Here is a 23,260-nt window from a genome sequence, read left to right as displayed (position 1 = left end):
TCTACCAGAAATTTTTAGCTCCATCCCTGTCTTCAGCCAGTTTGTCGGTGCCTAAGTTCTGGCAGGACGATAGGGATAGAGTGCCAGGCTCTAAGTCCTAGGATAGTGTGAATAATGGTCGTACCAATCTGCTTTGTATGAGATATGGTAAGAACCATAAAGAAGAGTGTTAGGAAGGCAGTGATATGTGATTTGGATGTGGCAAGCCAAGCCACAAGATTAGAGATTACCTAATGGGCTTTTAGAAGGGAAAGGATTTTCATCAACAGGGTTAGTCTAACTTTTCATCAGCTCTAGCAGGCCGTCTGACTCAGTATGGCGCTACTTCTAGTTAAACCAGTGGGAAGCTTCAGAACCTACTTTATGCTCTCCAAACTCAGAAGGATCAGGAAAGTTCTCGGAAGATGGCTACGGGTATGTTACAAGTTTTCCATCTTTATGTTTATGCATTGTTATACCTTGGATCTTCACTTTCTTTTGTGACTCCCTATATAAAAATAGACTTTGGTGCAAGTCGTAAAATCTTAGCAGAACCCTTCTCAGTGTCTACTACAGTTGGTAGTTCTATTACAGCTGGATGGGTATACAGAAGTTGCCTGATCAGAGTGTATTAGAAATTTACTTTAATTGACCTTCTGGAGTTAGAGATGACTGAATTTTGATGTTGTAACGACCCGAGACTACCCCCTAATCATCACACAGTGCTTAAGACCACAAGTGATCCCAAGCTAACCTTTCAACTAGTATGTTGTTAAGAAACTAATCTAAATATGTATAAAATGATTGAGTTTACTATGCGGAAACATAATCAGGATGAAATCTGGGAGAAATACAATGTTGATACAATTTTACATTTTGATAAAACCAAAAAGAGGAACTGAAATTATATAACTAACTCTGACTGACATCTGTGAAACCTCTACTATACCGACTATAGATAGCTTAGAGGTGACTCGAACTACCACTAATCAATACATATGAGTAAGAAAGTAAAGTAAATAAATAACATAAAACTAAACTCCCTGAAGTAGGAAGACTCTTCATCTGCAGGTTGAAATCTACAACTTTCTGATTCTAACATATGTACTACAACTGAACCGGTACCTACATTATTAAACAATGTAGCACATATACATATTTTTGGATTAGTACTTTTGGAATGTACTGAGCATGTGGGGGTGAATACATAAGTGAAACAATATCTCACTTTTCATATAAGCTTGAAAAAGGATGCAAGCTAAGTATAAATGAATCACATTGGCTAGAGAAATTGAAAGTTGAAAATCATGAATCATGATGACAAAACGTAAATCTTGTGCGTCATAACACTTGGTTCTAAAGGATGTACTTTTACTCTTTCTGCTAGTGCAATAAGTAGAACTGAAGTTAAGTTTCTTTTCAAATCATGTAGGCTAAGTGTAAAAGCAGTCACCTTTGAATTTATAAACTAAAAGCTAAAATCTCATAGCTAATATCTGATGTAAAACAATATATGGATAAAGTTGTGAGATTTTACACTTGGTTTCTAAAAGTTGTTTTGTTATCCTTTTCTGTTAAGATTACTCTTTTTTGTAGGCTGTAGGGAAAGACTTTTAAAAACTATTCTTAAAGTCTTTACTATTAGGTAGGTTCTTCTAACCGACATACACTATGTGAGCTATCATAATCTCCAATGATAGTTCCCTTATGGGAAAACCTTACATTGGGGAGAGGTGTCTTACTCTTACCAAGAGAGTATAACCTAATCTATGAGATCACACATGTATCTGTCATCCATATAGAAATAGGAATAGTCTGATAATCTGAACCTATATTGGCTAGTTTTGGGACATGTGAACATACCCAACTCGGTGATAACTACTACTTCCTTTAATCTGTATGCGTGTTCTATCAGAAATCCACTTTAAAACTAGTATAAAGGTTTATAATGAAAACCAATTGTGTATCTATTAATTTATTCTGTATTTAAAACTGTAAAGTGGATTCCATATTGAAGCTAAGAACAAAAGATCAAATCTTTATCAAAATCTTAAAGTAACTAATCATGGGATGCTTAAAAGCATAATATTCTTGAAATAACAACACTCAAAGTAAGGATAATAACCCATGCATCTATTTCATGTCAAATCATCATAAAACTCATGCTAAGTAATGAAAATATTGATAATTCAAGTCTAAATTTGGAAATTTTTACAATACGCATGAAGATACAAAAGTAGTCATGCAATTCAACATCTAAATCACTTTAAATCTCAAAATCTTGTAAATAACAATATTTGGTATGAGCCCTAATTTGAAACTCATGTGTATTCATGTGAAATTAACTTCAAAAACTAATTTGGGGCAAAAGGATGAAAGGATTATCCTTGTTCATAAATCCACATAACTTAATTAATGAAATTGATGAAGACACTTGACTTTGAATCCCTATTTGGGCTCTTGAAGATTGTTTCTTGAAGTTTTTGAATTGAGAACCTTGAATTTTGGGTTATCTTGGAAAAAGAATAGTAGAATTTGAGTTTTCTTGGAATTTGAAATTGAAACTCTAGGGTTTCCTTGGATAGAAAATATATGAATAATGAGTATATGTTGCTCCAAATACTCTAAATCTTCTATTTTTCGCGACTTGGGGCATGGAAAAAAGACTAAATTACCCTTGAAAGCTTAAGTTCAAAACTAGAGCCTCATTTTACATCTCGACGCGACATGCTGCTATCATATCACGTCACTGGAAATAAACGAGTCCAATTTTACACCTTAGCACGATGTGGTTCTATCGCGTTGCATCACTGGAAATGGACAAGTGTGAATTTGCACTTTTCCGCGATGCGGTACATGCTCTACCGTGATTTCTGGCGCAACACTGGCAAAAAGTGATGAGCTAATAAAAAGGGATGAACGGGAATTTAGGGTTCACCACGGCATAGCATAATCATCGTGTTTCACTAGAAAGAGGACAATTTTGAATATTCCCTCCACCGCGATGCGGTACTATCGCACTAGCCTACTTTGTCTCACTAAAAGTGCCATAACTTCTCAACCGGGTATCGGATTTAAAAAAAATTGGTATCGTTGGAAAGCTAATTCAATTATCTACAATTTTGTGGGTCTAGATCTGGAAAATTGTGCACGTATCAAGAGTTATTCCCTTATAAAGTTGACCCTTGACACACTAAGCTATAAACGGGACTAAGAAAAGTATAGGGTATTACAATATCTACCCGTTGGGAACATTTATTCTCGAATGAGACTAGTTAAACTGAGGTTACTGAGGAACTGAGACTATATACTGGCATTCACAATAGAAACAAAACTACATGATTGAATCTTGAATATAATTAGTGACTAACTAATCTGCGAATGCATAATGTGAAATGAATATTATCACATGGCTGAAACTGAGACTTGAAAAGAACTGAGTTAAGGAAGACTAATTGTACTGAGAGTTTTGAACTAAGGTAGCTAGGATCACATACTAAACATGTACATCATGGAGTACACTTACATGAATAAGTCTGAAACATTAAAAACCTCTATTATGAAACTAATTTCTTAGCTGACTTGCCTTTACTTACTGTAAGGAGCTGATTCATGCTGAAAGTTTAGGATTCGTTTAAAGTGTTCATGATGCAATCATACATATAGAACTGTGAGGTGATAAATTATGCCGGTATGAATCATGAGAGAACAAGACTAAGATCATACAATGGGTATTACACTGTCTGAGTTGGAATACTTGGAAATCTAAGATAATTCACTGAATACTTATGAACTGAATCGTGACTAAATAGCTGAACTTGAAACTGATGCCTGGTGCATAGACTGAACTGAATTCATAATTTGCATGAATGCGAGCATTTTAGCTCATGGAATAGACATATTCATGAAACTTCAGATAGTAACACTAGATGGAAAGTTGGAAATCAATAGGAGCTTATTTGTTTGATTGTTAAACTAGATTACGGGCTCTATGAACTGGACCATACAGACTGTCCACACTCAAATGGAGTATTTCTTCAACACTATTCTAATAAATTCTAATAACATTAGGGAGAAAATAATTTCGGGCATAATCTGGACAAGACATCTGACTAAGGAAGCATAACATTGCTACAACTCTATAGCATGGAACATAAACTTATAAATCATAAGCTAGGATAGAATTACTAAGCCTCAAGCAGTGAAACTTCTTACTTTCAAGATTAGCAACACTTCTCAAATACTCCCTCAACTATACTATCCCCTTCAAAACTGCACTTCACTTGAGACTACTGAAAATATTCACATGGGCACTGATAATTCCGCCTACTGAAGTCTGAGCTGAATTGAGTTCTCTTACTATATTCAAGCCTACCCGAATCTACAAAGTGCACACATCATACCAAAATACCAGAATGAAGCATGAACTCAATACACCTTGCATTTTTACTATTTCTCATCTCATGAATAAGTCTTATTACCACTTCAATAGCTACATTCAACCTCTTACTAGAAATTCACTAACGTTCAATGCATTTATCCACTTATACACCAACATGATATTAAATCTTATCTTTATAACCCCATATGCACTTTTAAACAAATACCCATAAAAGCATCATTCTCATATTCTCTAATACCTCTATCAATAACTTCCATGCACTATTCTTAGGAAGACACACATAAAAAAATAACTTCCATGCACTCTTCTAAGGAAGACACGCATAAAAAAAAAATCTCAACAAACCAAGTCATACAAATTCCTTCAGACTTATAGAATTATATAAAACAAGCATAAAACCATCTTTCCCAACATAACATATTTGCTCTCTCCCTTCTACACAATTGTTCATCATCACTATCTTGACCGAAGGAAAGGTCACTAAAAGGTTAGGACATGAGGACCTAATGGCTGAAGGAATACTATGCATAACTTGGACACTTAACTGAGGCTTGATGAATAGACTATCAATATCATGAACTCATAAAAGGGGTCTAATCTGAGGACATACATGACATAATCTGAATATCGCTGATCATTAAGAATATAGCACGAGTACTGGAACTGAACATACTGTAACACATGAGTACATGAGTCATGAGTTGTATGACCAGAGTTTGGAGTTCATAAATTCCTAGAACACGATTTATACTACTGAATGAACTGGAACTACTCATAATAGGAACTGGGAGAGTACATGATTCTCTATAACATATATGAACATGAACTACGATCATGGAACTGACACGTAAGGATTAAGTAGATATTGGAATAACTGAAATACAAATACTAAAATAAGAATGGGTTAGGCATCATCCTCCCTTACTTCTATTCTACCATATACTGACAACCCTGCTAGAATTTGAGAGCTTGACTTTGTTACTTGTTCTATCATCTCCCCCTTAGCTTCAAACCATCATTCTAAGTCTAGGGAACCCTTTACTAAACTCTAAAATGAGCTATACTCACTGCACTCTAGAGTTTGGAATATAACAATACATGTAAGAAATAAACTTACTCTGAAAAACTACACCTGAAAGTGTAAAACCCACTGCTATTAATTCCTTCGAAGATACGACTCTATCTTTCTATAGCCCAATAGTCATCATATAGTTACTTGAACACTTACTAACTTAGAATCTTCATGAGTATCACCATGTTCTGAGTTCATACTATCTAGAGCTTCAACTCTTATTTCTATTTTCTCAACCCTCAAAGATTCAATCTTAGATTCTAACACTTAACATGGATATCCTCAACCTTTAATGAACCATATTACTTTCGTCATAGCCTATTAATATCGCATCTCTAAGCTTATTTTTTCTCTGAACCAAGAGAATCAAAATCATATCAAAAGGCTAAGCATTATGAATCGTAACTCCTTAACTTAGCTATTACGAACACCCCATACTATATCACTAGCCTCTTTCCACTTAGAAACTCAAGGGTACTAGTAACCATACATAACACATAATAAACTTTGAAAATAATGCAACCCCATATCACCCTTGGGCACACCTCTACAATATACTTAATTATGAATAACTAAACTTTAACTCTTCCATACACTATTTGAGGCTACTAGATCACTTCCATATAACTAGGATTACTAATTAATCAACCATTAAATCTACCTTGATGATCATCCACTATTTAATCTTAGTGTCTAGTGCTAGGCATGCCTAAGATCCATAATCAATCACAATCCTATTATATACTTTATTAAAAATTGTTAGCACACCTCTCTTCCATACATCTCTAGCACTTACCCATCTATATATCTAAATTACTTTCATGGCCCAATAAGTTTCAACTAAACATCTTTCTGCAACCTCAAGGGAATCCTAAATTAACAATACTAAACCACTAAATACTGTCATTAATAACCAATACTTTTTTGACAAAATAAATACCATCAATACTCCTTTTCTACTACAAACAAACAACAATTCACCTTAATTAATAACTCCTTCACTACCTTCCACTAAAATAACACACAAGGATATATCACCTTAATAAAAAATAGATAATATGTACATGTTCATCTATATACTTTCGAACAATCTCCATTCCCACATTTCACGACACGACACCTCCAACTATAAAAATTTTCTACTACTTATAATTCATAAAACTCTAGGTTGCAATATCCCTCGAATGCAAATTCTATTTAAGAATCTAGGTTCACACTATCTTCTCTCATGAGCACTATCTGTATTGAAGGTTTAACGAGGAATCTAAATATATATATATATACATATATATATATATATCTTAGTTTATCTTAATTGAACAACTCCTATGGATGAGGACATAAACTCTCAACTCAAGGAACTTAGCACACTAGGGAGCTCCTCTCAAGCCCCTTGTGTGGCTTTTGATGTTATGGATAGCAAATTTAAGAGCATTATCTTAGGAGGAATTAGAACTTGCTAATGATGTTATCTCAAGAATAGGTCACAGTTGGAGGATTATGGAGTTACTTCCGAATAGAGAAGTTTCTGAGAGAACACCTTTATAGAATGACATGTAGTATGAAAGAAGGAAACTTTTCTTAAATGCCCTGTAGCCTCTCGAAGAATAGTACAAAAATCTCTATACCATTCTGCAAGACTCTACTAGACATGGCTTCAAAAGAACCCTAGGACACTTGAACCTTGTGCTTAGATACCAAGTTTGTAATGACCCGAGACTACCCCCTAGTTGTCACACGATGCTTAGGACTATAAGTGATCCCAAGCTAACCTTTGTACTGATATGTTGTTAAGCAACTAATCTTATTATGTATAAAATGATTGAGTTTACTATGCAAAAACATAATCATGATGAAATATGGGAGAATTGCAATCCTAATACCATTTTGCATTCTAATAAAATTGAAAAGAGAAATTGAAATTATATGACTGACTTTGATAGACATCTGTGAAGCCTCTACTAAACTGAATATAGATAACTGGGATGCGAGTCCAACTACCACTAATCAATACATATGAGTAAAAAAGTAAAGTACATAAAAATATCTGATAGAAGTCCCCAAAGTAGGAGGACTTATCATCTACTAGCTGAAATCTGCAACTGTCTGATCATGACATATATACTACGACTGAACTGGTACCTATATTATTAGAAAATGTAGAACATAGACGTATATGTGTATCAGTACTTTTGGAATATACTGAGTATATGGGGGTGAATGCAAAAGTAAAACAATATCTCAATGTTCATATAAGCTTGAAAAATGATAAATGCTAAGTAGAAATGACTCACATTGGTTGGAGTAAGTGAAAGATGAAATCATGAATCATGATGACAAAACATACTATATAAATCTTGTGAGTCATAAAACATAGTTCTAAAAGTTGTACTTTTACTCTTTCTGCTAGTAGAATAAGTAGAATGAAGTCAAGTCTATTTTAAAATCATGCAGGCATAAGTTTAAAAGGAATCACCTTTGAATCTGTAAACTAAAAGCTGAAATCGGAAAGCTAATATCTGATGTAAAACAATATCTAAATAAAATCATGAGCCATTACACTTAGTTTCTAAAAGATGTTCTGTTATTTTTTACTGTTGAGATTACTCTTTTCTATAGGCTATAGGGATATACTTTTACAAACTATTCTGAAAGTCTTTACTATTAGGTAGGTTCTTCTAACCAACATACACTATGTAAGCTATCATAGTGTCCAACGTCTAGTTCCCTTATGGGAAAATATCATGTTGGGGAGAGAAGCCATACACTTGACAACGAGTATAACCTCATCTAAGTGATCACATATGTATTTCTCATCCATATAGAAATAGAAATATTGTAATAAGCTGAACCTATGTTGGCTCATAGTTCTGGGGCATGTGAACATATCCAACTCAGTGCTAAATACTACTCTCTTTAATTTGTATGATCATTCTCTTGGAAATCAACTTTACAACTAGTATAAATGTTTATAATGAAAACCAATTGTGTATCTGCTAATCTATTTTGTAATTGAAACTGTAAAGTGGATTCCATATCGAAGCTAAGATCAATAAATTAAATCTTTATCAAAATTTGAAAGTAACTAATCATGGGATGCTTAAAAGCATAATCTTCTTGAAACAACTATATTCAAACTAGGGATAGTAAAACATGCATCTATTTCATGTCAAATCATTATAAAACTCATGCTAAGTAATGAAAATATTGATAATTCAAGTCTAAATTTGGAAATTTCTGCAATACGGATGAAGATACGAAAGTAGTCATGAAATTTCATGTCTGAATCACTTTAAATCTCAAAATCTTGCAAATAACAATATTGGGTATGAGCCCTAATTTGAAACTCATGTGAATTCATGTGAAATTAACTTCAAAAACTAATTTTAGGCACAAGGATAAAAGGATTATCCTTTTTCAGAACCCCACATACCTTAATTAACGAAATTGATGAACAAACTTGAATTTGAATCCCTATTTTGCCTCTTGAAGATTTTTTCTCAAAGTTCTTGAATTGGGAACCATGAGTTTTGTGTTATATTGGAAAAAGAATGGTAGTATTTGAGTTTTCTTGGAATATGAAATTGAAACTCTAGAGTTTTCTTGGAGATCAAATTGATGAATAATGAGTATATGTTCCTCCAAATACCCTAAATCTTCTATTTTCTACAACTTAGGTCTTGGGAAAAAGACTAAATTGCCCTTGAAAGCTTAAGTTCAAAACTAGAGCCCAATTTTTTACCTTGGCTCAATGTAGTGCTATCGTGTCACGTTATTGGAAATGGACAAGACCATTTTATGATCTAGCATGACACGGTTCTATCATGTTGCATCACTAGAAATGGATGAGTGAGAATTTGCATTCCTCCATAATGCGGTACATGTCCTATCATGATTTTTAGCGTGACATTGGCCAATTGTGGTGAACTACTAAAAAGGGATGAACAAGACTTTAGGGTTCACCATGATACAGCGTAATCGTAGTGCTTCACTAGAAAGAGGACGATTGCAAATCTACCCTCCACCGTGATGCGGTACTATCGTGCTAGCCTATTTCTTCTCACTAAAAGTACCATAACTTCTCAACTGGGTATTAAATTTAAGTGAAATTGGTATCTTTATAAAGATGATTTAATTATCTACAATTTGGTGGGTCTAGAACTAGAAAATTTTACATGCATCAAGAGTTACTCCCTTTTAAATTTGACCCTTCACACACTAAGAGCTAAATGGGATTAATAAAAGTACGGGTTATTATAGATGTCCTTCTCAATATGGATTGGCTCCGCTCATGCTATGCCTCAGTTGACTGTAGAAATAGAATAGTACAGTTCTAGTTTCCTAATAAACCTATTGTAGAACTAAGGGGTAGAACTTTTATGCCTATAGGTAAATTTGTCTCATATCTTAATGTAAGAAAGATAATTTCTAATGGATGTATTTACCATCTCTTCTGAGTAAAGGGCTTAATTTCTAAATATCTAGATCAAGAGTCAATTCTAGTAGTGAATGAGTTCCCAAATGTGTTCCCCGAAGATCTTCCTAGAGTTCCTCCTAAGAAGGAAATTGACTTCGAAATAGACCTCCTCCCAGATACCCTACCTATCTAAATTCCACCTTATAGAATGGCTCTATTTAAGCTTATGGAATTAAGGATCAGTTGAAAGACCTCTTAGATAAGGTTTTTATTAGGCCTAGTATTTCTTGGTGGGGTGCTCCAGTTCTCTTCGTGCAGAATAAATATAGTTCCCTTAGAATGTGCTTTGACTACCGACAGTGGAAAAAGTCATAATAAAAAATAAGTATCCTCTCACCCAAAATTAGGGACTTGTTCGACCAACTTCAGAGTCCAAGCTATTTCTCTAATACAGACCGTAGATCCGGCTATCATAGGCTTAGAGTCAGTGAATGTGACATCTCATAAATACCCTTTAAAAATTTATATTGTAACTTCAAATTTCTAGTTAGTTCTTTTAGACTAACAAATAGTCCAGCAAATTTTATGGACTTGATAAATAGGGTGTTCAAGTAATACTTGGACATGTTCCTCATAGTTTTTATAGATGACATCCTTGCCTATTCGTGTAGTAAAAGTGATCATGCAGATTATTTAAGGATTGTACTACAGACACTTAAGGATCACTAGTTATTTGCTAAGTTTAACAAGCGTGAATTCTTGTTGAGATCAGTAGCCTTCCTTGGTCACATCACTTCAGGTGATGGTATTCTAGTTGATCCTCAAAAGGCCAGAGTAGTAAAAAACTGGCCTAAACCTATTTTTCCATTAGATATCAGGGTCTCTTGGGTTTAGCTAGTTACTAATGATGGTTTATTGAAGGATTTTATTCTATTACTTCTCCCATGTCTCAATTAGCTCAGAATAAATTCAAATTTCAGTGGTCAGATTCCTGTGATAAGAGTTTTTAGGAGTTGAAGATTCGACTCACTTCTGGTCCAGTATTAACTCTACCAGAGGATATAGATGGGTTTGTAGTTTATTTTGATACTTACAAAATTTGTATTGGTTGTGTATTAATGTAGAGATATAAGGTTATATCCTATGCATCTAGATCTAGACATTGTAAACCCCATGAGAAAAATTACCTGACCCATGATCTTGAGTTGGCAGCAGTTGACTATGCCTTAAAGATTTGGAGGCACTACCTTTAAGGGTTCCATTTTGATGTGTTCACAGATCATAATAGTTTATAGTATGTTTTCACTCAAAAAGATTTAAATCTTTGTTAGGTAAGGTGGCTTGAATTATTGAAAAACTACGATATAAGTATGTTGTATCACCTGGGTAAGGCTAATGTAGTGGTTAATGCCCTAAGTAAATTATCTATGGGAAGTGTTGCACATTTTTAGGAGGATAATAAGTAATTATTCTTTGAGGTTCATCATTTTTCTAGATTAGGTGTTTGGTTAGTTGATTCAGCCGAGTTAGTATATGGGTTTAGAATAGATTAGAATCTTCATGGGTTGACAAAATGAAAGAATAGCAAGATGGGGATCCTATTTTGGTCAAGTTGAAAAAGGTGGTTTTGGATCAGAAGTTGAGGCTTTCACCCAAGGGGGAGATGATATGCTTCTTTATCGGGGAAGGTTATACGTTTTGAATATGCATGGTTTGAGACAACAAATATTAGCAAAGATGCATGGTGCGCGATATTCTATTCACCTAGAGGTCACTAAGATGAACCATGATTTGCGGGAAATCTATTGGTAGAATGGTATGAAAAAAGATACTAAAGAATTTGTGGCTAAGTGTTCGAATTGTCAGCAGGTAAAGGTTGAACACCAAAGGCCAGTTGTACACTTCAGGAGTTCAGCATCTCCATGAGGAAGTAGGAAGTGGTGAACATGGATTTTGTGATAGGATTACCTTATACGCGTCATCAGTATGATTTGATTTGGGTCATTGTCAAATAGAAGTTAGAACTTCCCTAATTTTTCTTCTAGCTCTACTTTCTGCTATCTCTACCACTATTTTGGTGGTCTCCACCCTACTCTGAATATTTGAACCTCTTATTTTATCTCTCCAAAATTTTAGCTTGCTTGTCATTTTCATCCCCTACTTGTTACATATAAACCACAAGTCTTAAGATATCTATATCATTATTTAGCACTACAGCCTTGCATTCCAGAATCGATCCTTGAGATAAACCCAAAGCAAACATCCTTATCCTAACCCTCATTCTAGACGCCAACTTTGGAGCATAACAAAATAACTGATGGAACTTTAAAGCATATTCCTTCATAGTCTTCTTGCCCTGCCTCCAATTTACAAACTCCTTAGTCTTTTTTTACCTCAACTCCTAAGGAAAGAAAACAATAAAGAAAGGCACTAGAAAGATTATCCAACATAGCTGGCTCAACATCATCCCCCTCAACTACTCCCACTCCTCATGCTACTGATATGCCACATCCTTTAACTGATATGTGGCAAACTCCATACCTTCAGAGTCAGAAGCATACATCATTCTTAATATTTTATCCATCTCATCCACAAAACCATGAGGATCCTCCTCAACCTCAAAGCTAGTAATATTTAGAGGATTCAGCCTCATGAACTATACAACTCTAGGGACCTTAAAAAATAGAGCAATAGAACCAACATGATTAGGCTGACAAGACTAAGATACCACCAACTGAGTCAACAGATAAATCAATCAATGAAACTCAGTATTAGAAATACTTCTTTAGGGTGGTGGGGAATTAACATCATTATCTTAAGGATCCCAAGAAGGACTGGTAGGGACCAGTGGAACTCCATGAGAGAAATTAGAATCGGGGATACTAGATCGGGTCTATACCCTATAAGTAGAATGAGATGAATCCATATTATACTCAAATAGGATAGAACAATTTCCAAGAGCATTAGATATTTGAGGAGGCATGATCTAAAATTTTAAGACTCTACAACCAAAAATAGAACAATAAGAAAGGGGAAATATTTTTAAATTTCTCATAGCCTCTCGCTTATAAGTGTGGTGCTCTACACACCTATAAAAGAAACTCAACTTAGGCGACTTTAAAGATGCCGAATGTACCATGAACATAGGCTTTGGTGCCAAGTTTTTCACAACTCAAACTAGGACTTGGCCATGACAGGTATCTTAAGTCTGCTGAGAATCGAAGACAACCCCCTTTTCCTAGGCATCAAAACATAATCTAACTGGCAGCGGATAGATTTAAAATATATAACGAGATAGAGCTGAGTTTCAAACATATAACAAGATAGGTAACTCGACTAACTCAGAGAAGAATTTAAGAATTTTAACAACCATCTTAATCCATTATAATCTACGAAGCCTCTAAAACAAAACCAACAACTACCCAATTTAGGACATACCCCTAATGATAACCAAAAGATTCCATTAGAAGTGGTTTAATAATTGAGTAAAATAAAACTTTAAAATGATATCCTTTTTAGTGAATGAAAGCTTACCACTTCAAAGTTGACTGCTGATAATCTAGAATCCTATAACTACATAGGAAAAGTAGAAGTGTCCCAATTCCCTACATCTCATAGGTATACAATATTCATAGAGTGTTAGCACGGTGAGAGTTAGTATGTAACTCAAGTAAGGGATAAAGTAGTTCCATGATAAATAGTTTGACAACCATTCAAAACCATTGTATACATGCATATCCATATATATATATAAATATATCATTTTGAGATAGGGAATGAGGCTTAGCATAGACTTTAAAACATTATCTTTGATAGTGTAGTTTTGCCATCATGATTATAACACCGATGAGCTCTATGGGTTCATCTCTCCTTGCTTAAACAACCCCAGAGAGTGTAGCTGCATAAACTAGAGAATAATCATATGTATATATGAACCAAAGGGGACTCGAACACTTAACCATTTATTGCCCCATATCTATAAATATGGTTTCCAATAATAGTCCACTAGAGAGCTCCATTTGTACAATAAACTGCACAACCCTCTTTAAGCTCAATTAAAATATTTAGCACATAATCCATTTATTTAATTAAGGAGTCGTTCATTACAGCAATATCAAGTGGTGTCATCATACCGACTTTAGCTTGCAACTGAATGGAATCATGCAAAATACACTGGTCACCCTACTACTAGCACATCATAACTCTTACTTAGTCTATAGAAATTGTGAGGAATAAGTTGTGGTCAGGGGAGAAAAATAGTCAAACCTTACTAGTCAAGCAATTTTTTAGGTTCTATGACCTATAAGGATACCTTACGACTCGTATGGCAAGTCATAGCTTTGGTAGTGAGTCCCAAAAACTCAAAAAATTTAGAGGAAAAATTTTAGGTATTGCACAGATGTTCTCCAGTCAAACCTTACTAGTCAAGCAATTTTTTAGGTTCTATGACCTATAAGGATACCTTACGACTCGTATGGCAAGTCATAGCTTTGGTAGTGAGTCCCAAAAACTCAAAAAATTTAGAGGAAAAATTTTAGGTATTGCACAGATGTTCTCCAGTATGAGGAAAGAGCAGAGTCTTTAGAGGGTGATGAGGAGGCTGATTTATTAGCTCTGACTGTAGAGATTATGGATTCCATAAATACCTCTATTATGTCAATAGTTGCAAAGACTCAGAGGTGGTATGACCAAGACATGCAAGATATTTTTAATTAAGGTATTGAGCTGACTGAGTAGGCCCAGCCTAGACGGTGCATGGCTTTGGATCCCCGAATAAGGATAACATACTTGTTAAGGATCCCAGACATTAAGGTCACCATTGAAAAATATATGCTTGGATAGATGGGTGAGCCTTTAAAAAATTATAGCCCTGCGCTAGTCCATGAGTTTTACGCTTCATATGCTACTTTCATAAATCTTATTACACCAACAGGGTAGAGAACTTGAGACTATCCTACACTGGCATGTACTTTAGTAAAAGAGACTCAGGTTGACTTATTTGACAAGACTATCTAGAGATTTTTATTTGTATTGGGTTTTGAGATATCAAAAACTACTTCTAAATTTGATTATTGAATAGAGATTGTGAGGATCCAGATAAAGATGAGGGATCCAAAGAAGTGGAGATTTTTTGAGTTGGGTAGATCATTAGATTAATGATCAAGATGTAGATTCCTCTTGGGTTTAAGGGAAGGAAAACATCAAGAAGTCTATTTGCACTTTACAGGAAAGTTTTGGTGAATCATAGTTCAACATAAGTTTTTCCCCATAGGTGTAGATAACACACTTACTTTGGAATTGGTTGTGCTTGTGGCTAGTATTTAGCTGGGTATAATATAAACTTCGCTCGATACATTAAATAAGAGATATATGAGAGATTTTAAAGATATCACAAGTATACCATTCTTGTGATTGATCCAGAGATTATGTAATGCAGCGAGAGTTACAGTGTTACCAGTTATTGATCATCCTATTAACCTGACCTAATTTTCCAATGTGGGGTTAATCAATGATAACATTAACTAGTTAAACAAAAAAGGCACAACCTTCTACCTTATCTGGAGAGTCCCATTTTATGGGAACTTTAGAGTTGCTTAAGAAAGAGGATGGAGTGGTACTTTGGTGATCATGACATAGATAGTCAGTTGGCAAATGGTTCAGCTGTTGCCACCAGTGAGGGGGCCGCAGTCATTTTAGCTCCTCCTTCTATATCTATAGTGAACTTTTAACCACTTACTTTGGGTATGGTCACTATATCTCAAGAGTTTCTACAATAGTTGACAGATAGGTAGACGAAGTGACCAAAGAACCAAACTCACACTAATACCCAATTGCCAAGTGCAGACTCAAAATCAACCTTGGATGCATACTACTATTGAGACATTGAAGGCACAGCTTGTGTCATGGATGATGACCACTATGAAGCAGTTTACTAAAGATTTGCATATGAGGATTGGTAGTTTTGATATACATATAGGTGAGAGAATCAATGAGGCTTCGGTTCTTGATCTATTCACTCTCAGAAATGATGTGGCCACACTGAGGTCTAAAGTTCATACATTAGTCGAGAGCGATACTCTTATCATTTATCTAATCATAGTTCGTATTGTGCAGCCACTACCTACTCTTAACACCATTGGTTTTTTATTTATTCTCTTATGAGAATTACCCCCAAAACTAGGGGCAAGAAAGGACAAGATCCTACCAAACAGAGTGGTAGTTTGGATGATTTTGACTTGGATAAGAAGAGGGAAGCCATGGAGTCCCTTGTCTCGTTTCATATTGACCAGAGTAAGCATGAATAATGATAGTTAGGAGTCTCTTCTAGTCGGCCACCACTATCTCTTGGCACTACACCCTACGTGCCTTCTCAAGTGCCAATTGGGATGAGGCCGCATCGATTCCTAGAGAGTTATAGGTATGTATCCACTCCAATGTTTTATTTGTTTCATAGTTATGCACTAGGGACAATGCATCAACTTTTTGTTATGGGTGGGGTGTATCACCACTCGTGGTTTTAATTATCTCATCTCTTTTTCTCATAGCGTGCCATCATAGTAGAGCTAACATATCTAGGACTTTGTGTTGTTCTTTACCTATGTTATGTTTGTTATGTTTTATTAGGAGAAAAATAAGTAACCTTGGTGTAGTTAAATTTTTTGTGTTTTATGATGAATAAAATGATAACCATCATATTTTTTATCATGAACTATGTGTTGTGAATATATGAGAATATGACCATTGTTGGATCTTGTTTTGGCATTCTCTTAGGGAAAGAATAATTATAGCTTAGCATTGTATGAATCAAATAGGTAGTAGTTTATAATGTAACCTTGTAGTATGTGAGTGTAGGTTCTTACTTAGTTCACTTTATGTGTACGATCAAGAACTTGCCCAATTAGTCTTTCGTAGGTTGTGGTATAATTGGTTGGGACGGGATCATAGGTTGTTTTTGAATAAGTCCACTTTTAGTCTAAATGATCGACAAAATGAAAATAAGTATCCTTTCATCCCAAATTTGTGCCTAAAGTGACCCATTTTCATTTATTAACCCATTCACCTTTCCATTTTAATTACAATTACCTTAGTTTGGCCTTTATAGCCTCCTTTGACATTATGTACCTTAACTCAGGCAAACCGCTCAAGTTGAGGATGGTTAACATAGAGGTGCATAGGTGTCCACGAGTATAAGAAGACAAAGAGTAAAGAAAATAAGGTAGGGTTAGGTGTCATAGAAAAAAAAGGGAAATATTAAATAAAAAAGTGAAGTAAAACCACACCCAATCTGAATATAAATAAAGGAGAAAAAAAAGAGAATAGAAAATTAGGGAAAGCCTATGGTATTACATGCAGATTGTTTGAACATTTTGTTAGTGCGAGTGCTTTGATATAGTCCCTGCATTAATATTCATTATGATACTATGAGATTAGGGGTCTTCTTTGATGTGAAGGTATATGTGTTGCATTATTATCTGCTATTTGTTTGGGTAATATTATTAGCATACATGCTTGGTTGTTTGTTGTTAATCTAATTCCATCACTCGATCCCTTTCATTTCATTATATTGTGCATAGGTATACCCATATTGGTTTTTAAAGTTGTGCATAACAAAGGATAGAAAGTTTGTACTAAATTGAATGAAGTGACTATCGTAGATGCCTTAGGTTTCCCTTAGTTAATCATCATCAGTGTTTATTTTCTTTAGTGGACTAAGGAAATGCAAATGTTCTAAGCTAAGGGGATTGATATGACATAGTTTCTTGGCACTTGAAATGCTTAAAACAAGGAAATTATTCCAGAACTTAGGTATTTTTGTTTGATATGATGTGTTTCTATTTTAATTTTGTAAGGTCTCGAAGCAAAAATTGAGAAAGAAGGATTAAAAGTTATTGAGTTGGTGTCTCACGAGTTGATCCATGACTCATTGGTGGGACCTAAGGGAATGAGTAGGGTCTTGACTTAATGCTTTGCATCTGAAAGTAAAGTCTGATTCCTATGAGATAACCCACAGCTTGTGAATGTAACCTAAAACACATGGGTGGAAGGCATAAATTGAGTACTTAAGATTGAATCTAGATCTGATTCCCACAACTGGGAGCCACGACTCATGGTTCTAATCCACGACCCAACCCTTGAGTCGTAGGCTGCTTCCATCCTGCTTTTCCTACATATTTTAGGATAGGATTTGTTTTGTATCTGTAACTACTCCCTTGCTATTTTATTATTAGTTTACAGACTTTTACTTTATATTTGAGGTTGTAAGATACATTATTGATCTTGGAGTCATTGACATTTTTTTAGGGTTTCTAATTAATTTGAGATTTTGTTTTTTCATCTTATTCAGGTAAGTACAAAATTATACTTTCATCTATAAAATCTTATTGTGTGCTTACGACCATAAGTATCTAAAACCCTTAACTAGGGTTGTTGGAACCATGATGAATTAGCAAAATATGATTAAGTATGAAGTCAATATAGACTTTGTTTCTAGCATGTATAGGTATTTCCTTCAGCTTGATTGCTTTCTTGACAGTGGTTAACATTAGGAACTCTCTTTTATTCTAAACTTTCTAAAGAGTGGTATATATTGGGAAAAGAAAATACAAAAAGTAATTTGAAGCTATCATCCTTCATGTAATTAACTTGAGCCTTAACCGACATAGTTAATCCAACAACACAAACATGGGTTAGTAATACGACACTCTAATTCTGAGATGAGATTAGCAAAATTCATCTTAACCAAGATCGAGATAGGGTTGTGTGATACATACCTTGTTACATTTTGCATTAAATACATTTTAATAGTCTACTAAATAGGTATAGCCTATGAATTGTGATGTCACAGGAAATAAAATCCTAGTGCTTCTCTCATATTGATTACACTCGAATTAACCTGATACTGTTACTTCTACAACTTACTTTTACAAAACCCCTTTTTATTAACATAATTCTAAAATAAATTAGAAATTTCTTCTAAAGCGGATTAGAGGTATTTGGACTAGTAGAATTATTGTTATTAATAGTAGGTTGTCACAATAGATAGTGATTGTGGCCGTGGGTGTACGTGATTGTTTCTTGCTTTTCCCCTGTATATTTATCTAATTATTTCCTATGAGTCTTTTCTCTTTTTTGTGTGTTTCATAGCCTTACATTTGCTCGCCTATTTTATTCTTCCATTGAGTAGTGGCTTTAGTGGTCAATGATAGGCTACGGTTATGTTCTAGGTTGGGGTGGGAGTAGAGAATAGGGTCTAGGGTAACGATGGGTGAAATCGATGGGTTAGGAGTGGGTCTAGGATTGAGTTTGGGGTTGGGGACCAAAGGTAGTAGGGTTAGGTGGGGCAAGGGAGAGCCCAAGTTGAGAATACAGTCTTAGAACATCGAGACTCTTCAAGGTAAGTCCATAAAGCTCATGAAGAGTATTAGGAAGAGGAAGATTAGAATATCGTGTGTCCAGGAAACCAAATGGGTAGGCTCTAAGGGGAGGTATGTAGACGGTAATAAATTGTCGTACTCGAGTAGTACGAGGCATATGAATGGGGTAGGTCTCTTAGTAGTTAAAGAGCTTCCGAGGCAGGTGGTAAAGGTTAGGCAGTGAATGATAGGTTCATGTCGATTGGAATGGGCATTGGGGGGTCTTCTTTGAGCGTTATTAGTGCCTACATTCCGCAAGCAGGTCTGGACGAGGAGGAACAGAATAGAATTTTGAATGCTTTGGATAAAGTGGTTAGCGGCATTTCGAGCATAGAGATGTTGTTCGTTGGAGGGGATTTTAATGGAAATATTAGGTGTTGACTAAGAGGGTATGATGACATGCATAGCAGTTTCAATTTTAGGGATCAAAATGAAGGAAGAGTTTCTCTTTTGGATTTTGTTAGGGATTTTGGGTTGTGGGTGGTAAATTCAAGCTTCCCAAAGAGAGAGCAACATCTTATTTCCTTTCGTAGTTCGGTTTCCAAGACTCAAATAGACTTTATTCTTCTTCAGAAGATTAATAAATAAATTTACAGAGATTGTAAAGTTATACCTACTGAAAATCTTTTGACTCAACATAGGCCGTTGGTGATGGAATTGGTACGCAACAATGGTTAAAATAAGAGGAGTGTAGAGGCTCGAACTAGGATTAAGTGGGGTAGCTTGACTTTGGCGAGTTCCTTAAAAATGCGGGAGAAGTTAAAGAGTTAGGGGCCTTTGGAGAGTAGAGGGGATATGGATAGTATGTGGGAGATGCCTTCCAGTTGCATTAGGAAGACCACTGGAGAGGTGTTGGGTATGTCGATAGGTCAATTCGGAAAGCATCAAGGGGACTGGTGGTTGAACGAAGTGGTTAAGAGGAAGGTGGAGGCTAAAAAGGTGGCGTAAGCTAAGTTGGTTAAGAGCAAGGATAATAAGGGGAGACAGAAGAATAAGTAGGTGTATAAGGCTGCTAGGAGAGAGGCTAAATTAGCGGTTATGATAGTTAAGATGTAATGCCTCGAGTCTGCAACTAGGGCATCATATGGTGCTTACAATCCCAAAGGACCCCAAGCTAACCTATGATTGGTACCTGCTGTGAGCATTGAAAAATAATACTGAAAACATATGCAGAAGTATAATTGAAAATGCCATAAGGTTCTCAAATAAGTAATAGAATAACTGAGTGTATTGATAATAACATCTAAAAAACTGAATAACAGAATATACTAATTCTAAAGCCTCTAACTGTCTAAATATGGAGTTGATGGAACAAGTCCCACACTAACTCCGACTGAAATAACTACTGTACTGCTGATATACTGAAAAAATAATATCCTCAATGGATGAGGACTCACTGCTGAATTTTTCACTGATATCCTGAGGTTCTAAATAAGATCAGGGACTCGTATGTCTGAACCTATGATATGAGACATCATATCACAAAAGTGATAAACGTCGTATATAGAATGTACTGATATACTAAGTTGGGTAGGCAGAAATAAATGAGTTTATATGTATGATATGATAACTGGCTAAATGAACATCATGAAGTAACAGGATGATAGTACATGCAAAACTGTAACTACTGAACGTGTTGAATATGCAATACTTCGCATGTAATGCCTGTCTGAATTAGATTGAAACTAAAGTTTTGAGTTCTAATGGCTAAGTAACTGATAATTGATAGCCATGGTTCTGTAGAATACTGAAGCTATAACTATGTGAGTGTTCATCTAATCGACATACCCCGATTATAAACTGATTTGGGGTCCAACCCGTGTCCCTAGTTTAAAGGGTGTTAGCTCCTTGCCAAGGGATACTAACGAGGATGTGTTAACCCTTATCTGGTAGGAAGACTCATGCAGTATATACATGATTATGTCAACCCTAGTCTTGTAGGAGGAGGGCTTACCCTACGCTGGCTAGCTAGTTCTATAACACAGGGACTACTACTAAGGGTCAAACCCTCAGCTGGCAGGAATGCCCCCATCCTTGGGTTTGCTAGGTGCTGAATCCTACTCCCAACTGAATCAACACTAAATTGGTCTCTAAACTGTACTAGGCTTAACTGAATTGCTACTGTTATGTTGACTGACAAAACTGGACAAAGTTCACTGAGTTCTATTAACTGACTGACTACTATTGTTCTTGATCTTTATTGGAACTATTCTATGACTATTGCAATTAAGTAAACAACTATATTTCGGGTATTAAATACCCCCAGGACTCGATAGAATAAAAAAAATAAAACATAGCAAACCTTGAAAGCATAGCAATAGTCAATTGTTCACAATTCATTCACTAGGAGATTTTGTCAAGTACTTGGCGGTCATGAGCTTGTACATGAATGAGAACACATGATAACATGTCATGATTTCACTATTCAACTCACATGGACATTCTATCAAACACTTGGGGAGCATAATTAATGCACATGGTAATGAACAACACATACGCATCATGGCTACAACTATGGGTGTCAAGTGGGCCAGGCCGGGTCAACTCGAAACCGGCCTGTGAAATTTAGCTAGGTTGTGGGCCGGTCTAGGATGGGTTATGGTTAGGTGGGCTGAGTCTGCGTTCAACAGTAAATTTTTTAAAATCATCCTTGAACTGTCCCACTTAACCCAACCGGGTCTAACCCACCTAAACTCAGTCCAATTCTGTTAAAAATCCTGTCAAAATCGGTCAAAAATAAAAAAAAGTTTTTTTCCAATATTCGCTATATATTCACACCTATGTACATTTTAAATACGTTTAACAATATATATACACTATATATATAGTACATACTACATTAGAGTTTTAATAATATATACACATATACACAATTACACAACTAATCGTGTATATGACTATACGTTAGTTAAATATCTATATTAATCTAAATAAAACATATACCACAAGATATATATTACACTATAATGATATCTATAATAATTTTTAAAATATAAATAGATGTATACGTTAAATATATACGTCTATAGAAGATATACACACATATATACAAAACCATTCAACATATACGTACAACTTTAAAGAAAATATACTACAATATATATATACTACAATATATACACACACACACACTATATTTAGTTATACACCAATTTATAAAACATATACACATGTGTACGTTAAATATATATATATGTCAATAGAAGATATATACACGTATATACGTACCATTCAATATATATGTACTACTTTAAGTAAAATAAACTACAATATATACATACTACATTATACACACACACACACACACTATATATAGTTATACACTAATTTATAAAACATATACACATGTATACGTTAAATATATACGTCTATAGAAGATATATAAACATATATACAAAACCATTCAACATATACGTACAACTTTAAAGAAAATATACTACAATATATATATACTTCAATATATACACACACACACTATATATTTAGTTATACACCAATATATAAAACATATACACATGTGTACGTTAAATATATATATGTCAATAGAAGATATATACACGTATATACGTACCATTCAATATATATGTACTACTTTAAGTAAAATAAACTACAATATATACATACTACATTATACACACACACACACTATATATAGTTATACACTAATTTATAAAACATATACACATGTATACGTTAAATATATACGTCTATAGAAGATATATACACATATATATGTATCATTCAATATATACGTACTACTTTAAAGAAAATATACTACAATACACACACACACACACTAAATATATAGTTATACACTAATTTATAAAACATATACACATGTATACGTAAAATATATACGTCAATAGAAGATATATACACATATATATATACCATTCAATAAATACGTACTACTATTAATAAAATATACTACAATATATATATATATATATATATATATATATATACTATAATATATA

This window comes from Capsicum annuum, chromosome 8 (genome assembly GCF_002878395.1).
Source record: "Capsicum annuum cultivar UCD-10X-F1 chromosome 8, UCD10Xv1.1, whole genome shotgun sequence".
In the NCBI taxonomy this organism is placed as follows: Eukaryota; Viridiplantae; Streptophyta; class Magnoliopsida; order Solanales; family Solanaceae; genus Capsicum; species Capsicum annuum.
Note: the sequence above shows the minus strand (reverse complement) of the source record.